Source organism: Anas acuta, chromosome 2, assembly GCF_963932015.1.
Source record: "Anas acuta chromosome 2, bAnaAcu1.1, whole genome shotgun sequence".
Lineage (NCBI taxonomy): Eukaryota > Metazoa > Chordata > Aves > Anseriformes > Anatidae > Anas > Anas acuta.
The window spans coordinates 71,876,572-71,903,191 of record NC_088980.1 but is presented as its reverse complement, the minus strand read 5'-3'; the positions used below and the strand labels follow the sequence as shown (position 1 = coordinate 71,903,191).

At 35.8% G+C, this 26,620-nt stretch overlaps 1 long non-coding RNA gene across 2 annotated transcripts in view; it reads right to left on the bottom strand.

Annotated features, from left to right (window-relative positions):
- LOC137850609 (uncharacterized) overlaps nucleotides 1–26,003 on the bottom strand; it is a 46,880-nt gene extending 20,877 nt beyond the window's left edge. The window contains exons 1-3 of one of the 2 annotated variants that reach the window (XR_011092671.1): nucleotides 25,657–26,003; nucleotides 12,955–13,068; nucleotides 1,805–2,252 (exon numbers count right to left, since the gene is read on the bottom strand). This is a non-coding gene — a long non-coding RNA (uncharacterized lncRNA). Of the gene's footprint in view, nucleotides 1–1,804; nucleotides 2,253–12,954; nucleotides 13,069–25,656 lie in introns of those variants that run through there. The other variant, XR_011092670.1, reaches the window with a different exon arrangement.
- Between the last annotated feature and the right edge of the window lie 617 nt (nucleotides 26,004–26,620).

The window sequence follows — 26,620 nt, the reverse complement described above, 5'->3', positions numbered from 1 at the left end:
GAATAATCATTTTACCCTTGGAAGAGGGGAACAAGACACTCCAAGAGTGTCTTTAAGCTGTTTGATATGCACAAGGATGTAATGTTGTCACCAGTTAAATAGTGTGAATGGGTCCACATTGTCCCCTTTTTTCTGGACTTTGGGGAACAAAGCCTGAAATCAGAGTGACAGAGTGACAGAACTGAACCTCAGTAGAAGAATCAAATCTTTTTTTTTTTTTCTTTTTTTCTAGCATTTATTTTAATCTGACTTTTTTTTTTTTTAACTTGCTTCTGTCATGGTTCCACTTGAGTGGGCAGCCGAGCTCCACCACAGCCGCTCTCTCACTCCCCCTCCTCAAAGAGGAACGGGAAGAAAATATGATGAAAAGGGCTCAAAGGTTGAGATAAGGACAAGAAGATCACGCAGTAATTATTGTAATGGGCAAAACAGACTCAGCATAGGGAGATAGTAAGATTTATTGCTTATTACTAACAAGCTAGAGAAGTGAGAAACAAGGGAAAGAAACCAAAAGCACCTTCCCCCCCATCCACCCTCTCCCACCTCCTCCCCCCAGAGCGGTGCAGGGGAACGGGGGAATGGGGGTTATGGTCAGTCTACAGCGCTTCTTCTCTGCTGCTCCTTCTCGGTCACTCTCGTCCCCTGTGCTGTGGGGTCCCACCCACGGGATACAGTCCTTGATGAACTGATCCGGTGTGGGCTTCCCACAGGCAGCAGCTCTTCCAGAACTGCTCCAGATATGGGTCCATACCACGGGGTCCATCCCTCAGGAGAAAACTGCTCCAACCTGGCTCCCCCACGGGCAGCAGCTCCTGCCAGGTCACCTGCTCCTGTGTGGTCTCCTCTCCACGGGCTACAGGTCCGGCCCTGAATCTGCTCCGGCAGGGGTCTTCCACAGGCGGCAGCCTCCGTCGGTGCAGGGCCACCTGCTCCACCGTGGTCTCCTCCACAGGCTGCAGCATGGAACCCTGCTCCACTGTGGTACTCCATGGGCTGCAGGGGGACATCCTGCTTCACCATGGTCCTCACCACAGGCCACAGGGGACTTCTGCTCCAGAAGAAGGAGGGGGAGCACCTCTCCCCCTCCTTCTTCACTGACCTTGGCACCTCCAAGGCTGTTCCTCATTCCTCTCACTCTCCCAGCTGCTGAGTGGCGCAGCGTTTTTTCCCTGTCTTAAATATGCTCTCACAGAAGCGCAAAACAACATTGCTTTTTGGCTCAGCTCTGGAAAACAATGGGGCCCTTCCCAAACGGCAGCTTCTAGAACCTTCTCACAGAAACCACCCCTATGGCTCCCTGCTACCAAAACCTTGCCACGTAAACCTACTACAGCTTCACATACAGTTTTTCCTACTCTGAAAGCAGTTTTCCTCTCACAACAGCATATGTGGTGCTGGCTTCTTTTGACAGCTGTTTCCCTAATAGCATCTATGCAATCTGCTCACTGTTTATCCTAGAGCCAGCAGTCTTTAATCTAAACAGAAACTGGAGCATGGGAAGAACAAGAAGTAAGCATCCAGAAAATTAGGAAGAGGCTGTCCAAGTCCAGACTCAGAGCCATAAGCATCTATGGAAACCTTTACATATGGATTCCTAGGTTTACAATCAGCTTCTTTACAGTCTGTGTCTGTAGAGCACTACAAGAACAGCTCTCCATGTGATGCTGTGTGAGCAACTGGAAATTGCCCAGAAACCTAATAGAAGTGGATGAGGTCTGGAATCAACCCTATTGACACATACAACCCCACAGCAGCCTTGAGGTGGCGGGGGGAGCGGGGGGGAGGGGAGATAAGTAATCAGATCTAGTACAGTTTGTAACCAAACTATGTTTGTGGCAGGAACCAAAGCTTCCAGGCTCAAACGGCTCCTGAGAAGAACCTGGGTACAAAGTAGTATGGTTTGGATTGTTAGTGAGTTGGTGAAAAACAGAAAATGAGAGAAAATCAATGTAACAGGATAGATGTACTCTAAGGGGTACTCAGCATCTTCTTGTGTGTACAAGTCTAACTGTAAAAAGAAAAATCAGGGTATGGGGAGATCGAAATGGAGCTGTTCTGGTTATTGATCCTTAATGATCTATCTCTAGAAATCATTTGTTAGGTGCTAAAATCCTATGGAAAAACAAACAAACAAACAAAAAAATGAATTTAAAGCAGACTTCATAGCCATTGTTCTCGGTATTTGAACGAAGTTCATGAAGTTCTTTGTATTCACAGTATATATTCAAACTTGCCATTGCTTCCATTAATTGCTGGAAGACAAGATAGACATGCAAAAGGTCATACATTAACACAATGTTATTTAATTTTAGTCAGTTAAAGTATTGATCACATTAAGGCCAAATAACTTAGATAACCATTCCATATCCAGGTCCACAGGTGTTCTACTTGCTTTTAGTTCGTGTTTTACAAAAGAAAATGTTTTCATTCCTTATCATAGTCAGAATCCTAATATTTCTGTCATGAAGTTATCTTTTCTTTTTTATGTATACTAATTATGTAAATATGATGTAATCCCAAGTATAACTGCAAATTAAATAATTGCTTCAGTGGTGATTGATGCAATAGAGGCACTGAAGCAAAGATCTTCAAATTACAAATCAAACTATTATTTATCTTTGAAGTGTCTTTAGAAACCTTATTTGTTTATGGAAATTGGTAAATATATATATATATTTGCAAGCAGCAGAACAAGACATGGAACAATGTGAGAGTAATGCAAGAAAATAGAGTAACAAAACTGTTTCTTTTAGTATCAGGCTTAAACTTCAAGGTTCTGCTGCAACCAAACTACCATGCTCTAGTGACATGTAACTGCTATTTAATAACTGGCAATGTGTCCAAATGTTTATATTTAATTTTGCCTGGTTATGAATGATGTTTGGGAGCTAAATTATTTCAAAACCTAATATGCAGTCTTTAGACTGGTTAGAGATAAATTGAGTGATGTCTTATATTTTTAAATTCTAATTGCAAGGTGGGACTGTTAAAAGAGAAGTCCTCAGAACTAGTTTTGATACATAATCATGCTTATAGCTAGAATTTTGATATCTTTCATTTGATTCTCACATTTTATTTCATAGTCTGATGCTGGTTTATTAAATATTCCTCAATATGTATCATAGACCTCAGAAAGGAAATCAAGTTATAAACAGACATAAAATAAATAAATAAATAAAATAAAAGTACATTTTGACTGAGGTAGATGGATTATTTCTAGAAACTAAATTATTTTCATTCCGTAGCTCAAACTGCATGATTTCTCTGGCTTTTGCATCATGTAAGCAACCTTTCTCCTTGTAGCATTTATTTATTTTTTTGATACAGTCAAAAGGAAAATAGTATGTTCAATTCTACTTTTTGTCAATAAGCAGCAGTATTAGTTTTTAATGGTGTATAGTGGAATAGTTCACAAAGTGTAAGTCCCGTACGTACAAAAGAACAGATTTTTCATTTTAGTTCTTATTTTTTTTTCCACAGCACATTCTTCTACAATTGTCATTTGTGTTTCATCACCTTCCTTTTTTTCTTTTTTTTCTTTTTTTTTTTTTTTTTTTCCATAAATTGTTTCCTTTTGTCAGTTTTTCATGGTACTTTTGCTTCCAGTTTCTGTCATGCTCTGTGCCTTTGTAAATTCCTATAGAACCTTCTTTTGCTGTGGCATTATTCAGCTTGATATAAAAGCATGATCTGGTGCTCCCAGTCCTTCAAATCTTGTAGAAAATCTTTTTCATATAAACTTTTTTTTTTTTTTTTTTTTTCCCACAGGTTGGCACTATCCTGTGATCCTGTTTCTGTGTGTGACTCCTCCTTAAGCACAAGAGCGCCAGGATGAACCAAATTTGTTATCCAGCACTGTATGACAAGTAGTTCTACATTTGCCTTCTCATATCATTTTAAGATAGAATTCACGTGTCACATATTGCTTTTTTAGCTATGTTCTCATTTTTATCACTGTCCTAACTATTCTCCAATCAGAGACTGATAACTTGAGGGAACGGTTCAGCAATTTGACTGGGGTTTAGTTGATGAATTGTTCACAGATGAGCAGTGTTTCCTCAGAGCCAGTTCTGAGGTTCTTTGACATTTGTCATTGCGGACTGAGCAGAGATTATTGTCCTTCCTGAAATGCATCTAATATGCATCTGTTTCATCATGTCACACTCTACTCTCATAAATAGCCAGGATTTTGAACTCACTAGGATCTGCTTCTCTTGTGATCTGAGAGGACTTTGTTCAAAATGTCCGTTTAGAATCATTTACTGTTCATAAGAAGATTCACAGATTAACCTTAATTTACAGATTCCTAACCTTGCATTACTTTGAAGGAAAAGAAGTCATAATAAATCACATATAAATGACAATGACAGTTACGTAAAACTTTGAAAATGAAGAAAGTAGCTGATCATATTTTTATTATCCTGGTTAACAAATATAAATTCAATTTAACTGTTATATACACAAAGGCAAAGCCAAAAGAAGTAAGATGTAAACATATTTACATTAAAAGACATTTGGACACTTTAATATCAGAAATAATGCATACATAATGTCTTTCACCACACATCTTTAATTGCAATAAATAATTAACAATAACTTCTCCCTTTTTCATGAATTGTGCATTGAAAATGGCATATTCCCCCAGTTACACTTATTCCTGAAAAATATATATCTTTTTTTTTTTTCAGAAAAAAAAAATCAAATATTAGCATATTGTACAATTATTTGATGTTAAAACAGTTTGCTTATTTGTTTGTTTCATTGTCAGAAGGGTAAATGTAATTCTCTGAATAAATTTTTGTTTGAGACTGTTCATGGAAAACGTATTAACATTTTTTATTATTATTCTTCAGGAATTCTGTTTCATGCCTGCTAATCTAAGTGAGTCATTGTAAGTGAAGCTTAGTTATGTATATAAGTGGAAAAAAACAAAATAGGTTCATAATTGTAATTTCACCGATTTAGAGGTTTCATATAAATTATTTATGTCAGAATTTTCTCATGAAATAATAGCTCAATCTTATGCCCCACTGATATTTATTGCAGAAAACAAAAATGATCCTTGTGGGTCCCTTTCAACTCTATGATTCTATGATTCTTTGCATTTGTCAGATTCATATTATTATAACAAAATAATTTTCTAATTCAGCCAGCTTCTATGATCTACGGTCTGAAAATCAAGATCTTTCTGTCTTTCTTTTTTCCCAGGAATAGCTTTTAACAATCATGTCAAAACTCTACATATTGTCAGTATTTTCAGTATTTCCTGTAAATTCTTTACTAAAAATTGAGATTTAGCCATCTTTTATTTCTCCAGTATATGATTATAAATATTTATCTCATCATACTTAATAGCTCAAACTGAACTTTTAGATTAGGAACATTTAAAATCACATTCATCAAGTAACTACTAAACAGTTTAATATAGGAATCTCATCTGTTTTGCAAGCTCCATGATCCTTTGATCAAGGATTATAATTAAATATATATATATTTCAAATTACAATTCAGAAGAAGTATTACAGGCAGAAGAAGCACAAAAGACCATTTTTTCTTCCAAGATGACCTTTTTTAAAACCTGTTGGCAGTCCAAACTGTACACAGTGTATTCAGTAATGTGAATTAAACAGTTTGAAAACAGACAAACCCAAAATTAGTTATGTTCTTATCCTGAAATCACAGGCTCTATGCTGTCAGTTATGATCAATTATGACAAATGTCATGTACAGATAGAGTAAGTCAGAGATTTGTAATACTCTGATAGTCATTTGTCTTCTAATTCCTGTCACCAAATTTTAACAAGATAGTTATGCTTTTATCCACTCTTTCCTCAAAACTGAAGAATATATTTAGGAAGAAGAAATTGTGGTCAAGTCTTCATTCCCTTCCAGAAATCACAAGGCTATCACAATATTACAGTAACACATATTACAGAATTTCCCCAGTAAGAGATTGTTGGTTTGGTGACATGAAGCAGAAATCACCGAAAGGAACCACGACAGCAAGATGATGATCGTTTTTCAAGCTTATTTGTATTAAACATCAATGATGTCCTCTCAAAGAGGGTGTACAGGTTCAAATAAAGCTATAAACCCTCCCAACATTAATTATTCATGCCAAACTGTTGCACTATTCTGTCCATGTGAGCACTATTCTCTCCATTAGAAGACAGAGAGATAAAAAGGAAAGTATAGACTAGAAACTATGAAAATGGTATTTGCTTTGATATTGTAGGAGCACAGATCACTTTATTTTACAGGAATAAAATGACTAGATGTATTGGGTCTGGCTGGAATGTTAACTTTCCCAGCAGCAGCCCATACAGTGCCGTACTCTGTACTTGTAGCTGGAACAGCAGTGTTATCACACCAGTGTTGTGTCTGCTGCTGAGCAGCAGTGGCACAGTATTAGGCCTTTCTCTAACCCTCCTAGGGGGTGGGCAAAAGGTGAGGAGAGAAACATCACTAGGGCAGCTGGCCTAAACCAATCAAAGGGATATTCCATACCATGTGGTGTCACACTCAGCAATAAAAGGTGGAAACAGGAAGAAGAGGGGAGGGGTGGGCTCTCGTTTGGAAGACGTCGGTCCTCCTCTCGAACACCGGCTGCGTGCGTTGAGGCCTTGCTTCAAGGACGTGGTCAATCATTGCTCATTTGTGGGAAGTAGAGGGTAATTTCTTTCCTCTGCACTTCCATATAGCCTTCATTTATTTTGTTTGTTTGTTTTCCTCCCTTCTTTTTATTTTCCTTTTTTCCCCTCCCTTTCCCCTTTCCCTTTTTATTTCCCCTTAGTTAAATTGTTTAGTTCATGGTAGTCTTTATTTAATTATTATAATTATTTCCCTTTAATTAAATTATCCTTATCTCAACCCGTGAGTTGTTCTTTGCTTTACTTCTCCCCCTCCTCATCTAAAGGAGGGGGAGTGAGAGAGCGGTTGTGGGGTTTAGCTGCCCAGTACGGTAAAACCACCACACTAGAAATAATACATATAAATAAGATTCTTCTTTATACACTGGTGACTGCATAAGTAGCTGTAGGGTGTAGGAGCTGCAATTCCTAGAATAGATACTACATATTGGAGTGAAGTTCCAATTGATTAGTGGACTTCAAATGTAGGGGATGCAGCCACCTGGGATGCAGCTAAAAGCAGGTAATTGATGGTTTAGGTTACATCTTTTACATGTCACTGCACTATGTTTGGGTTCTTGCTATGTGCATTATGGGCATATGGGCTAGCCCAATTTAAGTTATACCATAAAACTATTCTTAACTTACTTCAGTCAACTGTGAGAATACACAATGGATTTCAAACTACTGATTCTAGAAATAGGACTAGACAAAACCTGAGACCAAGATATAAAAAATAGTCCATTCCACCAATAGCAGTTATGTATGAGGAGCTATCTCTGGTTATTAATTCTTTGTAGGAGTTTGCTGTGGTCTTCTGGATGACAGTTCTCTGGATATGACTTTGGAAAATAAGACAGCTCTTCTTGTTACACACAGTACATTACCTCAAGAAAAATAGGCTGATTGATATAGCCTGAGATTTTTTCAGTGTTTAATTTCTTTTATCATATCAGCAACACAGAAAAGAGAAGGATTTAATTGGGGTGCAAAGGACAGGACATGCTTTGTTTTATTTTACCATAGAGATGGTAGGCACTCAAGAAATTCAGGAAATTTTCTCATCTAATGTTTGTCCTGCAACACTACTTTATAAATTATGTACAAAAATATTTCCATCACTGTTCGTTAAATATAAAGTTTAGTGCGCTAAATGATGTGTTTATTAATGCAACCAGTAAGAGAGATGGGATGTAGAATGTGGCTGAGATGGTTTTCCTGGGGAAAGCTTATATTTTTATGATTTCTTGAGAACCTCAGTTTTCAGCATTAATATTTTATCAGTGATAGAAAGATTTCTGGTCTCATTATAATTTTCAAATTTGCTGTGATATGCAAACCTGACATCTCTGAGTTTTGGGCTAACTGACCTAAGCAATAGCTGTGTAATATCTAAAACTGAGCTGAAAGAGCTAGGATTCTCTATTCCAGTATTAGATTTGCCATGGATCCAGTTACTGATGTCAGACTGCGTAATCACTGTACTTAAGTTTTCTCATCTTTAAGCTATGAACAATAATCCTCTCAATTCCGCTTCTCATTCCTCCTCATTTTTCAAAAATATTTGTGAAGTCTGATAAAGGACATCATTTAACTTGTTTGAAGGACATTTGAGTTTATACACAAATTGAGATCCAGGAAAACTAAAAACTCCAAACCAGATGATATGAGTGAAGCCCTGTAGTCCTTCTTATCCATGCAAAATGTTTATTAAATAATTGGATAACATTAGATACGATGCAGTTCAGTGGTGAAAGACCACTGATTCCTCATAACTGTCAAGTGTGATTACAGATTTTTCATGTGTTGACAATACACCAAGTCCTTGGAAACTTGCAGTCATTCTTACTAATTATAGTTTGAATTCAACCATAAAAATCTAAGTTGTATAATAAAAATATGTGTAATAACAAAGATACTTAACAGGAGTTTATAGCATAAGCCATAATTAGGAAACACAAAGACACCCACCAGTGAGAAACTATTAGTTATTTCATCACAGAAGGTAAGTAGCTGAGTAGCAAATTTCAGGACATTAAACTGATGTGATAAGAGAGTTTATTTGAAAGAGAACCTGAAATATAAGAAAGTGTAGGAATAAAGTAATCAGGTTTTGTAGCAGAATATAATTAAATATGGATGCCACTAAAATGTCAGCAGTCGATGATAGCAGCCTAAATAGAAGTGGTTGGAAAAGAAAGAACCGCTGATAACAAAACATGCTGATAATACACAGATTATTCACAACAGTCTAAATTAAAGGATTGTGAAGAGGAAAAGGATTGGTACTCCCATCCTTCTCTCTCTGGTGCCAAGGTGTGGAGACACTCATGAACAAGTTGACCTAAGTGTTAGGTCACAAAGAGGAAGGGAGACACCCAATTGTGCCATAATGACCACATGGACACCAGGGTTCTTTTAGGATCAGTAACTGATGTTTCTTTATTGGTGACATAACTTCATCTCTCTTACTGAGGGCCTAACTTCATCTTCCATATTGAGGACATAACTTCATGCTTCCTGTTGCATCTCCATCTTGAGGATGTGCTCCCCTCATACCCTTCGCCCCACAGCAGTCCTTTTCAAACAACTTTTCATTGGTCATACAACTTTGCCCGGCAACCAGGAAACACCCAGCAACTTCCATGCCTTAACGGCTGAAGAACAAGCAACCCGAAATGGCATGGTGTCTCCTGAATCACCCTTCTTTGTTCCCTCTGAACTCTTTACATTCCTGATGGCCTCATCATTAAGAGTCTGATGTTATCACCAGCCATGGGGCTTGTCGACCCCAATGGCCACTCTCCCACACCCACTGAGCCAAGGTGCTGGGTTGCCAGGATGCAGTGACAACTTCATGGAACCAGGAAACATAACAGTACAGGGAGTTCTGTCCATGAAACCAAGCAGCATCAAGTCCTGTGTGGGACTTGGACTAGACCTGCTGCTACTGGACATCAAAACCCGTGATGCCTGATGGCCAGGGATGCTTACATAATCATCAGTCTCCTCCAAAGGCTGAGTGATTCAAGATCTTTTACATAAAATCTGAGTCTGTGTTATGACTGTAAAGTGAAAAGACTTTGATCCAATCTGCAGAGATATTATAGATAATAAGTTACACCAATTGCAATAATAAATCTTTAATTACAACCACAACATTGTTGCCAGTCCTCATTCAGCCAAAGAAGCCTAGGGCAACCTGCGTGTCCTCCATAGAAACATTCAAAAATACTATATTAAAGATAGCAATAATCTTTCCAAATAAATGCCATGATCCTTATCTTAGAAAGCCTTTTTGCTCCTTCCAGCATTTTGGTGGTAACAGAGATGTTTGTGGATTAGTCTTAATTGGGACAGGTAGGAAGTGAGATGGTCTGCTGAGATGCTGAAAGTGAGCACAGCACCACAAAGGATACAATAGAAGTCACTTGGCAATAAAACTGGTGATGAAATTTATTGCAGAGTAACACAGTCATTTAGCTAACTACAGATGGTTATACAGCAAAAGGTGAAAGCTCTGAGAAATACCTCAGGTCTTATCAGCTATAAATTTTGTGATTTGAGCTTCTGCCCTTATCCTCAATTCATGGCTCTTTCCTTTTTACTTGATAGATAGAATGACATATCAGACATCCTGGCACCCTTCAGATCAATTTCTGTTCCTCTACTGATCAGGATAATTTATCCATGTCATACTTCAAATAATTCAATCTAAGTGACACAGCTTGGTTTTAATATTTGATTTGCTCTACAGAAATTATTTTTGTTTTAAAATTATATCCAAGATTTCCATGTTAATAGAATTTACACTAGCATTCAAACAACTAAAAGAATGATGTGACTCACTATCAATAAAATAGTAATTCCCCCATATTCACTCTACTTTTTGTCATGGCATTACTTGCTTTGCATGAATGGTTTCTATCATAGTGACTCAATTTATGTCAATCTGCATTTTTACACATCCTTGAACAGCTTGCATATTTTTTTCTGAACACTGTAAGTGCTGTCAGCCTCATTTACTTTCCACTGAAAGCACCATCTCTCTGCAATGAAAATCAGAAACAATAGAACAGAATCTTATTTAAATGTTCCTGTGGACATAACATAATAGCACATATTTGAAGCTATTCAATTATCAGTCATTTGCAATATAAGAGAAATCTTTTCCCAGACAACAGAAGCAGAGAGTTTACTTCTGAGTATGTACACATCCTGCTGAAAGCAATGTTGACCTGCTAACTAGTATTTTGTATCATAATGTGATATATGGAGTAATAATTCCTGTCAAGAAGATGGTTGGTGTTAATAAAGAAGGGGGAGATGTGGGAGTGTGGCCATTGGGGTCAACAAGCCCCATGGCTGGTGATAACATCAGATTCTTAAGAATGAGGCCATCTTGAATGTAAAAGAGTTTAGAGGGAACAAAGGGTGATTCAGGAGACACCATGCCATTTCGGGTCACTTGTTCTTCAGCTGTTAAGGCATGGAAGTTGCTGGGTGTTTCCTGGTTGCCGGGCAAAGTTGTATGACCAATGAAAAGTTATTTGAAAAGGACTGCTGTGGGGCGAAGGGTATGAGGGGTGCCTGTCCTCAAGAAAAAAAAAAAAAAAAAAAAAAAAAAGCAACATGATATAATAATGTTATATCATCAATAAAGTAGAAAAAAAAAAAAAAAAAAAAAAGAATGAATAGGGACAGGCTAGCAGAACAGAGACCAAGAAGACAGGAACAGGGACATTGATAGCCTCATGAAAATAGGTTCGGCCAAACTCAGCAAAATGCTCAAAGAAGCTCGTACAGAAAGTCCCTGGAAATAGGCACACTGGAGCTGGAGAGAAGCTCAAACTGAGAGAAGCGGAGCCGTGCACACAACTGCCCCTCGCTAGTAAGCAGTTGCGCATCATGGGGAATCATACGTCCTTAGGAACAAAGATTGTCCTGGTAATCTTACAGCTTATTCTCCTTATTAACAATCAGACAGTTTATTATCCTGAAATATGAGTCCAAATTGAGGTCAAGGTGTGGGACTCTGTTACTAAAAATGACAAGGTTGTGGTGGGATTGCTTGGCACTTGGTGAGCAGTCTCTGAGGCCTTAAAGAGCCCTGTGGGATCACAGTCAGAAACATGTGGTTTGCCAGACAGTGAGGGAGCTGTGGGCTCGTCCACACTCGTCCACTTCTGCTACACCATCAACCACCCCGCCGCTACTGCCATTGCAGGCCTTTGCTGTTACGCCCCCTGGTGACCTAGACGTGCCTTTCGACCCAGGCCCGACTGGCCTTGAAAAGGAGACGGATATGTTTCCCTTCGATCCGGGAGGAATAGGATACATAGGGCCTGAAGGCCGAGTAGCTTAACAACTTAAAGCGAGACATATTGTTCCCACGACTAGCCCTGGAATTCTCCAGTGTTTATAGCAAGAAAAGGAATGGAAAATGGAGATGTTATATAATCTGAGAAAAATTAATGAAGTCATGGAAGATACGGGAGCACTTCAACCAGGATTACCACCTCCAACTATGCTCCCCCAGTCATGGACATTAATAGTAATAGACTTAAAGGATTGTTTATTAAACACTTGCCAGAATTCAGAACTTTGCCATGTTTATGTTTCAATCGATAACTTTTCTGATTGTACATATGTATAGGCGTATTCGGGTTTGTTATGAATATATAAAAACAATGTTCTATATATTTTGAAAGTTCGATGGTTGTACATGCGTGTTGGTAGTGCGTAGGCTCCCTGCGCACCCAGCACTGTTTACTTGCCTTTTATAAATATCACTAAATTCAGATTGAGTTGTACCCTGCCTCAAAAAAGCTTTGTCTGGCTCTTCTGTCTAAGCCTCCACTGCTTCCCTTGTCTCAGCACTAGAAATTGTACAGGTTGTTTATATGGCTAATAACTGCAAAAGACCCAGTAGAAAACACTAAGCATATAAAAGGGGAAAATAAACCTTTCATTAGCATTGGACGATCCCTTTGAATATAATGATGCCAGTTAAAAGGCATTTAGATGTAGAGCTTAGTGATATGGTTTAGTGGAGGACTTGTTAGTATTAGGTCAGAGGTTCGACTCGGTGATGTTGGAGGTCTCTTCCAACCTAGATGATTCTGTGATTCTGTGATTCACTTATAACAATAAGAAAAAACAAAGGCCAATGGCAGGCTTAGTCTTTCCATTTCAAAATCCCATTTTCCTTGGCTTAACGTGTTAAGGGGATGTGGACCAGAACAACACAGACCTCTCCAGTTCTCTCTCAAAAGAATCTGACAGCAAAGAATGATAGTAGATCTGGAGACTGGTGACAAATTTACCTCAGTGAGAAATCAAGGAGCATCTGTGATCCTTTCCCCAAGGCAGCATTACTTTCGGTGTCTTGGCACATGCCAGAAAAATAGTCTCTTCAGTATGGAAACTCCAGATGCTTCCTGTAGTAGAAAATTCAAAACAGGAGAAGTACTGAAAACACAAACATAGTCTTACCTACAGGCAGTTCAATGTACCTGTTGTTTCATTTAACAGAATTACAGTATGGCTAAAGTTGGAAAGGACCTCTGGAGGTCATATAGTGCAACCCCCAAATAGACTATTTCATCTATTAAAACTTACACTCTGAGATGTACAGTAGGAGAATGAATATTTACCTAACAAATTTACAATTAAAAGCTATATAATCGTTCAGTGTAGCTTGTTTTGTATGGAAAACAGAAATACATGATCTTAAATTAGTCTATGAAGATGTTCAAAGGTAATGAAGAGCTAAAACTAATTTCTATGTCATTATGACAGAAGCACTGTGTGCTGGAAAAAACACTTATATCTCATACACCATAGTAAAGAGGAAGCAACAGATACAAAGTTACCATGACTATTTTTACTGATTCAAAATGCCTTTCTTTTCTGTTCCAGCTACATCCCACAGATTATTCCTTAATGTTTGTAAAATATGAAGGTGAATATATTTTAAGTATATTTATTGCAGAATACTTTATCCTGCCCTGTGTACTAATAAGTCACTTTTATTAACTGCAAACTGAAAGTAAGAGATGCGTTTCTAAATGACTCTGCACATTGATGTGTTCTTGCATATATTGATAATGAACATCAAGCACATCTTTAAGAGTAAAATCATAAAATCAATTGTTACTGCTTTATAGATTTTTTTCCTCTAGGGGAGGAAGGAAAAAAACAAAAACAAAAACAAAAACAAAAACAAAAACAAAAGCTAGGCAGATAGTAATACTAATTTTTATTTATTCCTTTTTTTTTTTTTTTTTAAGGTAAACCTATATTTCATGTTTCTTAGATTGCACTAGTCAACTTCCTCAGGCTCCTTTGTAGCAGGAGAGCTGCAAGAGGCATGCCAAGCATGAAGACAACAAGCCAAGCCCAAGGCAACTTCTTCTCTATACTATTTTTTCAAGCTACAAATATTCCTCCAAAATACTGTTGTGCTATGGCTGAAGAAGACGCAGCAGGAAACTTCACTTTTTTTCCCCCCCCTTTTTTTTTTTTAATAAATGCATAAAACACTGCTAACTAAAATGGAACCAACAGTTATTAAATAACTGAGAGCATGTCCAATAATTAAAACCAAGCTATATTTCTGTAATACTAATTTTAAAACAATAAATAGGTCTTACTTTACATTCTACATTGTTAATATTTCTTTATTTTGTTATATTCTGCAGTCTTTCTTAGAATAAGGTTTGACTTGAGGTATAACTTTTGTTAGAGAAAAATAGGAGGGTATGAACTACATTTTCAGGTAAGAAGAAACTGTCTTTCCTCCATCTGTTCACTCAATAAGTACAGGGTAGGATATATAGCCAAGATATTAGTCTTCTACTGAATGACCTCCTCTGACAGAATTTGAAGCCACAGTACTGATGCCCAGAGAACTGCATTAACTGCCAGGCTGTCATTAAACTTTCCTGCTGACATCTTCAATTGGGAAAAATTTACTGGGACAAGATCTGGAACCTGGGCATTTCATATCTCCAGTGAGAATGTGAACTATCAAGAAAACAACACTTTAATAAGATGTATCATCAACCTAAGCATACTTGTTTCCAGACAAAGGTTCGGCAGCACATACTCATTCAGTCTGACTTCACTCACCCATGGTTCTGACAAGGTAATGTAAAGAACTGAGTATTGGGATAGGCAAAACTACAAACAATTTCAGCCTGAAGTCAGCAAAAAATGTGAACTTCTGGAAAGAATCAAAGTGTTTTATTTATTTTCACATTTTTAAAGAAAAACAGGTATGAGTTTTTGAAAAGACAATGTTTGGGCTCTTTAAAATACCTTTTCTAAAATTGATCATTTAAGATTATTTTAAAATTTATTTAAAATTTGTAAGACTGCTTTTACTGAGTAGTTTTCCTTTGTACTAATGATCTGTGTCATGTAAGGCTTTACATATTTCTGAGACTAGGAAATAGTTCAAGTAATGTCATGTTCACCTAATGAAGATCATTTTAGCAAATGACAAAATGTACATGGCAATACAACACAATACAGTTCTGAAGGTGTTTTGTTATGTTTTGTTTTGTTTTTTTGTGGCAAATGTAATTTTTCCTACAATACAGTCAAATTGTTTTTCCTCAGCAGTTTTGTATCAAGTACAGCAAGCCATTTAGGGGAGCCAATGACAGAATTATTCTTCATATCCATTCTATCTTTTCCTAGCCTTTCTTGATCATCACCTCACAGACTCATCTGATATGCAGTACTGTTCCACCACCATTTTATCTGCTCATCTGCTGATTGCTTTTCTGACACTTTGCCCTCTAGTAATACTTGCTCTGATTGTTATCCAGTCTCTTGCTGAAATAAAACAAGAGTTTTCATTTTTGTCTCTCAGATGTGTATATTGAATGCCTACTGTACACCAGCTCTTGAAGTATCTACCCACTAGCAGTTTCAAGCATTGGCTTGAACCTTGAAACAGAGGCATAAGTTTAAAAAGGAAAATAGACAAAGATGATTATTTGAGTGCAGTCTGTTTCTCAGTCATGTGAAAGTGTGGACCAAAGTAAGAACTACATAGTTTAGGTAGAGTTCTGTTCATATGGATCCTCAACTGAGGGTTTTTACAGCCAAGCCACAAATAAATAAATAAATTGGAAAGCTGCATGTGTAAAATAATACAAATGCTTGGTATTAGGAGAATACCACAAACAAATTCTGGTGGATATTCACTTAAATTTGCAATTAATTGATTTTGAAGTGTTTGCAGCATTTTTGTTTTTCTGAAAGTATTAGTGTTAAATAAAGTTAATTTCAGAGTAGTATCATAATAAGAAGAAGAACTGCAAGTTTTCAAACTGCAGTATTTATGTTTTATGTACTTGAATACTCATGCAAATAGGGAATAAAAACCTTTGAATGACTATTCTGTCCAGCTTAAGCTAACAAATTTCTGAAAAATCATCAAATTTCACCTGTTTAAGTCTTAGGCCTTACTATTGGACATTAATATATCTCATTATACTAAATAAAATATTTAAAAATTGTACAGCAAATATTTTTGAAACCACTTTAAAAACCCTTATCTGAGACTGGGTCAAATTTATAACCCATACAAACAAACAGACAGTCTCTGAGCATAGAGGAAGCTGAGATGAACCTTATGTCTTCCAAATGTTGAATAAATGTGCTTGGAGATGTTTTGAAAAGCTGATAAGGAAATTAAGAGCAATGAGTAAATTTGTGTTGTAGAGTACTTATTACCTCTAGTAATGAGGCTGCTCCCCTTATTTTTTGTTTCATCTGTAGCAATGAGAAAACCCTTTATTCACATCTAAAGCATTGCTCTAAGTATATTGAATATATTTATTGAATATTGAATATATTGAATAGTTGTTGTAAATCAATATACTAAAACAATTCAAAATGTATACAGTAATAGAACTAATGTTCTATTCTGCTTCCACTAAGTGAGAAAAAAAATATTAAATAAAATCTTTTAATTATAATAGCATCCTAGTGGCAATTTATAACAGTTATGCCATCTAACCTAATGACCAAGCTACAGAATGAAAACACTTGGAAGCACACGGAGATGGAGGATGTTCCAATGTGAACAAAACCTGAGCTACATCAAATAATGGTTCCTCACTTTGTAGAACTAATATGACCCATTGTTGTGGCAGGGCATTGGGCAGGCATCTGGGACTAGTTTTTGGCACTCTCTTTAACACACAGGAACATACTGGTCTGCTGAGGTCACTGTCAAAATGTGCAGCTGAGTGATTTTCCCCTTTTTATTGTCACATGTGGAGCTATATGTTGGGCTGGATTTCTCATTGCAATGATCAATAAGCACTTGAAAGAAAAGATCCATCCCACCTCTCTGGCTGTTCAACCAAACTTTGAAGCAAGATTGAACAGAATAGTGGTCCCGTTGATTTTAATTTCCATGAGAAAACATGAATTGCTTGTCTCCATCTTAAACATGAAATGGTGACATTACCAGTTCTTACAAGATGCCCATAGGTTTACTTTTCTTTACAGTGTCAAATGGAAATTAAGCATCTTTCTGAAGTGATAAGACCAAGACCGGCAAATGGAGCTTAACAACACATCACAGTTTCAAGAAAATGGCCCCCTCTTGCCTCACCCTTGCCCACTCTTCCCCCATGGAGAAAAAGAAAGAATGATGGGAGAAAACATTGTGAATTGAGATTCAATTAGAAATATTTTAATGAAATTAATTCTGTGAACAATTTATTTTCCTAAGAAAAAATACTGAAAAAAGGCAGTGCTTATCTACATCCAGTTCTACTTCTTCATGAAAATGAAATTCTACAAACAGAAATAGAAAGAACTTTTATAAATGAAAGTAGACTATAAAGTTCGTGTTCCACTCAAGGGAAGAATTAGAGTATAAAAGTTTCCTTCAAGGAGTAGTGAGTGATTAATATTATTTCAGATAAAAAATCGAACCTGTTTCCTTAAAACCAAAAAAATGCCTTATATTCTGTATTAAATTAATTTTACTTAACTCATGAAAAGATGAATAAAAGTGATTAGATAATAATGTTTGTCCTGCAAAGCTTTAATCTGTATTTTGGAGCTTTACTTCTTTACTACCAAGAAAAAAAAAAAAATCTCCATAATTTATACTCCCAGTTTCTCAAACATATTCTCATTGAGCTTAGAGTCTGTACCTGTTCATTCTCTGAACATCTACAGAGACGGATAACAAAAGAAAGCGGCCTCTGATTTTCCCCGTGCTTTCACTGAACACCATCATGGTGAGAGTATGACTGTCTGCTCTAGGAAGTTACATGTCTAACAAACAGCAAGAAAACATCAGGTACCTGTCCCACCAACAGACACATAAAGTGTAAAACTTAATGAGGCATTATAAAGACAAATGGTATAACTAAATTGTTCGTGTTCATTTCCCGTAAAGATTCCTGTAGATTTCCATAGAGACAAAAGGAAAAACTGGTGTTAATACAATGGCTAGGGAAATCCTGCCTGTGCTGAAACAGTCTGGAGTGTTTCATATATAAACATATATAAACACTGGAGTGTTTAATATAAACCAAATCCTCACAGTGGACAAATGCATGTTTTATCGTAAATAAGAAATTATGAGTCACTCCGCAAACGATGTTACATGCCACCTATAAAATGGGAAAACCTTCTTAGGAGGTAAGAAACAGAGACTCTCTATAGAGTGAGAAATTAGCAAAATAAACAAGGGAGACATTCCAGGCAGATCTCATCTCTTTGATTCTTTTTTATTTATTTATTTATTTATTTTTGTGACATATATTTCAAGTAATTAAACAAACAAACATCATGTATAAACAATTAAGCAATTCAATTAACCAATATAATTAGGCATATGAGATATAGATTATAAAACTAAAAGATGAAAGATAAAAGCATCTGAAAAGATGCTTTTCTAGGGGTCTAGTATTTAGAAAGTAAAGTTCAGCAGATCTTGACTAGCTACTGCATTTTTCATTGTTAAAATATAAATAACATACTATATAACCATTAGCTAGCAATGTACACTCATATGTGTATTCAAATACACAAAAGAACAAGAAAAGACTTCCATAATGCTCTTCAAAAATAAGATATTTGACTTCAAAACAATAAATTCTAATCATTTATATTTTCCACCACAAGGACACTACCCTAACAAAAATGGATTAATCCACTAATCTTGCACTTTCCACCCCCCAAAAAAATCATATTAAAATTAGTCAGATGTCTTTTCCTTAATGAAAAAAAATTGTGGAAAAACAGAGAAAGTAGAATCCTGCTATTGCTAACAACAGAAGAAAAAATGCATGAAATGTATTTATTTTAACATGATTCTTCAACATGTGCATATTTAAGTTAGGCAACTATATTAAAGCCGATGCCTTACTTTGATCTTAGAGTCAAAATATTAGTTAGGAGTATTTTTTATGATTTACAGTTGTGAACTTCTTAGACTCAATGAAATATCTAATAGTACTTTTCCCACCTATTCACTAACTTAGCAAAGATGACTGTATATATGCACGATAAGAAAAGGAAGAGAGGAAAATTAATTGCATTATTACATTTTTTTACATATATTTTGGACTTCTTTATTTATTTAAACTATTTATTTATTTTTAAGAAAATTACACAATGTGAAAACTTTAATTTGAGACCTAAACCAAAATATTGAATAATTGTCTCCCCATACCCTGATTTATTTCTGAAGTGGTCTACAACCAGACTACATATTATTGCTATTGTCTTGTAGTTGTCACTAACATTATCACTACTTTCAATTGAAATCATCTTAAGAGCATAAACTTCACAGAATTGTAAATATATGATAGTAATCAATTTGGTTTATTATTTAATATATATTTCTGCCTGTGGCAGAACTCTTTTATTTTGTACTCACAGTGATATCAGCTGTTTCAAACTAAATTCCTTTCCAAAAACTACAGCTGTCAGTAGGTATTTAGAAATTCAAATACGATGACCTTACATACAAGCATTGCTTCCAAACTCCTTGATTCAAATACAGAGATATATTAAATTAAAAGAAATCTCACTCTCACAGAAAAAAAAAAAAAAAAAAAAAAAAAAAGTACGGGATCCTAAAAGTAGCCTAGCAGTTTTTCTTCCTTAGTTAAAATGTTCTCATTTCTTGCTTACCATAATGAGCACGATAATTTATCTATCTATCTATTTATTTATTTATTTATTTTGCCATATTGTATTCTTTAAGAACATAATGCTGATGTATTTTTTCTCCAAATAGGTACATGCTGGATAGAAAATGGTAATAATGTACCTCTACAAAGTATTTTTTATTATGTGTGGGGAAAAAAAGACGAAGTATGACAAGTATGAACATTGTCCTTGAATAATTCTTCCTGTAAAATTAGAGGAAACTTTAACAAATCTATTACTTTGTGCAACAGTATGTTTTCTGATACTCCTCTCATGCAGGGAACATGTCCCCACCATGTTATGAGTTACCAGGGAAGAGACCCAGTTCTCCAGGATCTTGCACTATTTCCTACTCTCTCACTACAGCCCTAGAAGTAGGTTCATATGCAATGGCAAAGCTGTGACTTCAGTCACAAATACCTCTGAAGGGCATTAAAGTAAGTGGTGGGAAAACATCTCCAGGAAGGGATTAGAGGGATGAGTTTACACTTAAAATATGTGACCTGAGAGGCTTGGCCCTGTGGTGGTATGATATTTGGCTCCATGGACAATGGTATCCTTTGCAGGAGTACAAGTGACATACTTAGAGACATTTTAACTGCAAAGGCCACAGACTATTCTTTTAGAACATTATTTTTTCCTTGAGGTATATTTTTGACCTTTCTCGCTCACTTTTCTTTGTAAATTTTTAATTGAAAGATTGTTCTAACTTGTATTCAAAATATATACTGGTATATTCCTCTCATTTTGCACTGCAGACATCTAATTAAAGACATGCTCACTGAAGTAGAAAACATCTTATAAACTATACTGTTCTACTTATTACAGTGTTAAGTAGACAGAAATAATGATAGATACAAAAATAACAGAAAGAGGAAATACTATTAAAATATATTTTGTTTATATTGTAAGAATTATTTATAGGTATTTTTATAACTAAATGAGGCACTTGCCACATTAAAATACCATTTTGTAAGTTCAGAATATATCTATGAAATTTATATGTTGTATAAAGTCATCCTTTAAATTATACTTGTCAACTAACGTGCAACAAATTATATAATAATTCTTAATTATATAGTTACTATATTTATAATAAATACACATTAGCCTGTTTCAACAAAATATTTTCTTTGATGCAGTCTCAATTAACATTTGCTTAAAGGTTAAAGCAGCATCAGCATTACAAGGAAAGTTATATACAGATAAAGGCAAGAATACCATCATTATCATTTGCCTTCTTCCTACACTGTCTCTTCCTACTTGCTCCCACCTAACACTGAAACGTATGTTTTATAATGAGATGTGCCTGCAGAAGGAAAAACAATTGTACAAAAGGATTATATGCTGTATAGGGGAAAACGAATACACTCTTTTTGGTTAGGATCAGAAGGCTGGGGCCCAAAGGAACAAGTACAAATATTCACACTGCAATCCTTCACACTACCAGCCGCATGTTTCAAGCAGAGATACCTTCCTGAACACTTCTGCGGCAGGGTTAGAGCATATATCACAGTTTTTGATAATTCATGCTAACCTTTTACATTATGAATGTTTGTATCATCTTCCCAATCTGAACATTACAACTTTGCCTACAGAAGTTACAATATAAGTTTTTTAAGGTATCCTTCTGGACATCGAATATAAACTCTTATGCTTGATACAGTTTCAAAATTTATTATATGGTAATATATTGAGAACAGTACTAAAACTAGGGACATCAGTAGAAAGTGATTCCATTTTGAATGTATAGAGAATCTAGAATCATGAACAGGAATTTTCATAGTACTGCTTAATATACTATAGATATTTAATAACTTTCAACTCCCTGTAAAGAAATGATTCCTTCATCCTTCCTTTGTCATATTCTGTCACTTCAATTGTTTGACTTGGAAGTTTTTGACTCTTATTTTCACAAATTTATTACAGTGAGACATGTAAAAGTCTTGGTTAAACTGAGATACAGATGGAAGAAAGCAAGCAATACCAGTGTCAATACATCAACAAATTATAGGTTCTCTCAAAATAATCCCACTGGGCTGAAATTCATTAGCCATACTCATAGTGAATAATTACACAGATTTAATTTCACAAGAAGCTACATACAATGTAGGGTATTAAATGCCACTAATGAATGTAGAATCAGGCCCATTGACGGAAACAGGAATGCAATCACCGCTGAGTATAAGACTTGCTGAAACAAACCCTATACCAGTATCCAAGGCATGCAATCTCAGTTCATACACTTTATCTTTACTTGTAGCCATTTGCTAAATCTTACTTGCATACCAACTACTCATCTCATTTACTTTGTGAATTATGTATGCTGCTTAAATCCACTTAAAACTGAAATCATCATGAGATGATGAAGTGAAGGAAACACATATGAGCATAATATTTACAGTAGATTTTCCACATCTGCCTGTTATTAACAAAGCACATCTATCATTTTACATTTTATCATTTTATCATTCTATCATTTTACATTAAAAGTCTCTGAGTGTTAGAAGAGTGGAAAAATAAATTTATTAAAACCAGTTAAACTAGACACTAGAGTTTTGCTCTGAAGCTTTCTCCAAGCCCGTAATGCCCCAACCCTCAGCCCCCAACATAAAAAGAAGTAATCAAGGTCCCAAATTTGAGAACCCTCTCTATCACCACCCCCACCCAGACTGTTTTTTCTCCTGGTATAAGTACTGTATTCTCTTTATTTTATTGTCATCATCATTACCATTGTTATCATTATTAAAGTGCTAAAGCTACAAGCTGGTCTTGCTATGTCTGAAGCCCACAGTTATTGGACGTGCTCCAGTTTACACCAATGTTACTAAAGCAATTTGTTTTTTTTATGGTGATAGATTTTTGTTTACAGTTCAAGAGGGAAAATATCACTTGATTTGCAGGGTGTGAGAAAATGATTTATGTAGCATTTTCTGACTACTGCAATCAAAATTGAAAAACTTATATTACACTGTGCACAGTGATCTAAGATCTCATTTATAAACCTAATATAACATATAATAGAATACTGGACAATCAATCAAGAAATTGAGACACTGATGACTAAATTATACAAAATGTGAAAGATTCATGACTGAACTGCTGAGGTTGGATTTCTTGGGTACTGTAAATATCAGAGAATTCAACCTACTTTACTGCAAGTTCATAAATTCAGTTTACAAACACAGAGTAAAACAGAAAAGAGAAATAAAAACACCATGAGTTAAACATTTCTCTCCTAAGAAACATGATTTTCCAATTTCATATTTTATCCAAGAATTCACTTCAATACATAAAGAAATAGAGTTCACAACGAAACTAACTATATGTTAATAGAAGTCATTTTCCATTTGCATCAGGAAATTAAAAAATATTTGTCTCAAAGTTACAAACTCTGAGCTTCAGTATTGCCTTCTGGTACAACAAATTATACCTGATTCTCACTTCTTATAACAACTAATGATTCCAAGTAATTCCAGCTAGAAGATCTCACAAACCTCAAATTAATTTATAGATGTTGTTAATAGCTATTGTTTTCCATCACATAAAACATTAAATATATATATTTATATATATAGTGGAAAAATCAGGAATACTGCACTGTTTCAGTATGTAATAATGTGGCTTCTGGGTTAAGGCAAAGGCACCGAATATGAGGGATTCAAAAGCTCTCTTTCCCAAAATTGAACAGTGATGCCTGAGCACCATAGCCACTAGGACACTGATTCTTCATTTTCTTCCTCTGGAATTTCACTCTGTGGGGCAAATGCTATTGCTTTCTATGTGCTGGCACAGGGAGGCTCAGCATTCAAGCACAGCATCTACGTACAATTAAGGGTTTCTGACAGTTTCAAGTACAACTGAACTATGGAAAATTTGTACTAAATCTTTGCTGGAAGTTCTGTCATGTCTAAGAGGGCTTTACGGGCTGTCACTGAGATTCAGCAGATCATCCCATTGACCCGTCTACAAATACAGTTTGACGACTGTCTTGCAGAAAATTGTGGGAATGGATCTTCCTCTTCTCCCACTCATCAGCTCAGGGGGAATCACTATAAAATAGAAATATGTGAGTTGCCTCAGTCTCTGACACTTTTGGCTAATTCCTTTTCTTACTGTACTAACCACAAATTCTGAAGTTTCAGAATGTATTGTAATAATACATTCTTCTACTTTCTCAGCATAACTCTTACTCACGGATAGTTAACCATTGCAGTTGTATTTCTCACTAATAAATACAGTAAAACAGTCAGCTCATCAGGTACCATATGCAATAGGTCATTTTCCTCTGTACAGACTGATAGAAGCAACATTATAATCAGCTACATAAACATATACATATAATAAACATAATCAGCCACATATACATACAAAATGAAAAACATATCTAACCACATGTTAAATCCAAGGATGCTAGGAGAATATAAGGGCCTCTCACTGACTAGATGTCAAAGATAATGATGGTATCTCTAAGATATAAAACAAATCCTACAAGACATCAGAAAAAGAAGGAAAAAACAAACAAACGACAAAAAAAAAAAAAAAAAAAAAAAAAAAGGTTTCACAAATTCTATATCCTAGAAAACAAAAACATGTCTCTCTATTTTTAAGTCATCTCAAATATTTTACTCTGACAGGAAAAGAACATTAGAGACTTTTATATGAAGTATATTTGAATATATGTGGTAGCGAAAAGGCAACAGCAACACATTTGAAAATAAAATTACATACTGCAGGTTTAGTAATCCGACTGTTAAAAACACTAGACAATCATTGACTGTGAAATTTATACTTTTCAAATTATCAACCATTTAAATCTAAATGCTGATATTTCTTTTTTTATATATAGAATCTGTAAGAATAATGACTGATATAAAAATCATTGTACAAAAATTCCTTGACACTTTTAAAAAATGAAAGCATTTAAACCATTTTCTTCCTAAATTAGCTAACACCTGTATTTCTTAAGGTATGTACTGTGAAATTAACTTTGTTACTAGCATCTTACTTATATTCACTATTTATTTATTGTCGTGGTTTAACGACAATAAATAAATAATGGTAAATAAATTAATGGTTTTTGAGGGAGAAGGCAGAGTGATCCAGGAGGATACAGGGGTGGTGAAGGAGAAAGGGAGAGTAAGCAAGTAAGAAAAAATATCCTCCCCTTTCCCCTCCACAGATTGACTCCCTAATGGAAAAAAACAATAGGTATAATTGCTAATAGTTTCCAAGATACAGTTTCCAAAGTACAGAGTCGACGATGTTACTGAATACAAATAACAAGTTAGAGTCATGACCAGATATTTCATTGTCTCATAAGCCATTGCTACAACACACAGTACCATAATGATCTGAAACCAGGGCCCGGAGAGGATAAACAACACGACAGAGAGCAAATACGGAAAATAATGTACTATAATACTCAATTTGGAAAACAGAGTTGAGATTAAAGCAATCAGCATTATGACAAGTGACTATTAAGCAGGTCTAATCCTTACACCAATTTTAGTTTAACACACTCTGGTCAGATCTGCCGTTATCTCAACCTTTCGGGCCCCACGTTGGGCGCCAAAAAGACTGTCGTGGTTTAATCCGGCCGGCAGTTAAACACCACGCAGCCGTTCACTCACCCTCTCCCCTCCCTCTCTGGGACGGGGGAGAGAAATGGAAAGTGAAGCCCATGAGTTGAGATAAAGACAGTTTAATAAGACAGGAAAATAATAATAACAATAATAATAACAATAATAACAATAATAATACAATGGTGATAATAGGGAAATAATAATAATATGTACAAACAAGTGATGCACAATGCAATTGCTCACCACTCGCTGACCGATGCCCAGCCTAACCCCGAGCAGTCCGGCTCCCTCCCCCCGGCTAGCCACCCCTATATATTGTTTAGCATGATGTCAGATGGTATGGAATACCCCTTTGGCTAGTTTGGGTCACCTGTCCTGGGTCTGTCCCCTCCCAGCTCTTACTGCACCCCCAGCCTGCCCGTTGGCAGGACAGAGCAAAAGGCTGAGATGTCCTTGGCTTAGTATAAGCACTGCTCTGCAACAATTAAAGCATCGGGGTGTTATCAGCACTCTTCTCATCCTAAGCCAAAACACAGCATTCCACCAGCTACTAGGAAGAAAATTAATTCTGTTCTAACTGAAACCAGGACATTTATTTAAACTGTGGAAGAAAATTCTACTACAAAAAATATACTATTACAGCAAAAATTTGCCAGGGAACCAAAGAAAGACCTTTTCAATTTTATCCAAGTTTTCTGTCTGTAAAACAGGAGTACTTTTCTAATTATAGAATCTTCCCTACTGACAGCTCTCATCTTATACAGGTCTGCCAAAGGTGCAACCATCAAAGCATGTGGTAGAAAAGATTCACATAAATCTTGTACAAGGAATAGTAGTAAGTAATGAAAAGTGCTCTAGCAGTGTATGTTTGAAAATTAGCCAGAAAATCTCTTCTGGATTATAAACATCCCTATTTTCCTATTTCTCAAAGAGGCAGTCTTCTGTAATGTAACAATTATCAAATGAGAGTCACATTCTGTCCTTTGGACATATGAACTCTGTTTTATTTAGCTCGATTCGAAAAAAATTTTGAGCTACCACAAATGGTTTCTAATAAATATCTATGTCATCAATGGTTAGGGCTCTGAAAATAGCAAAGCTTCAGACTAAACTTTCTGAAGTTTAAGAATCCTGAAGTTTAGGAATCCTTTTGAAACTAGCTGTCTAGAAACCCTTTAGGGCAAAGACAAGTGTTTCTCCAGGTCAG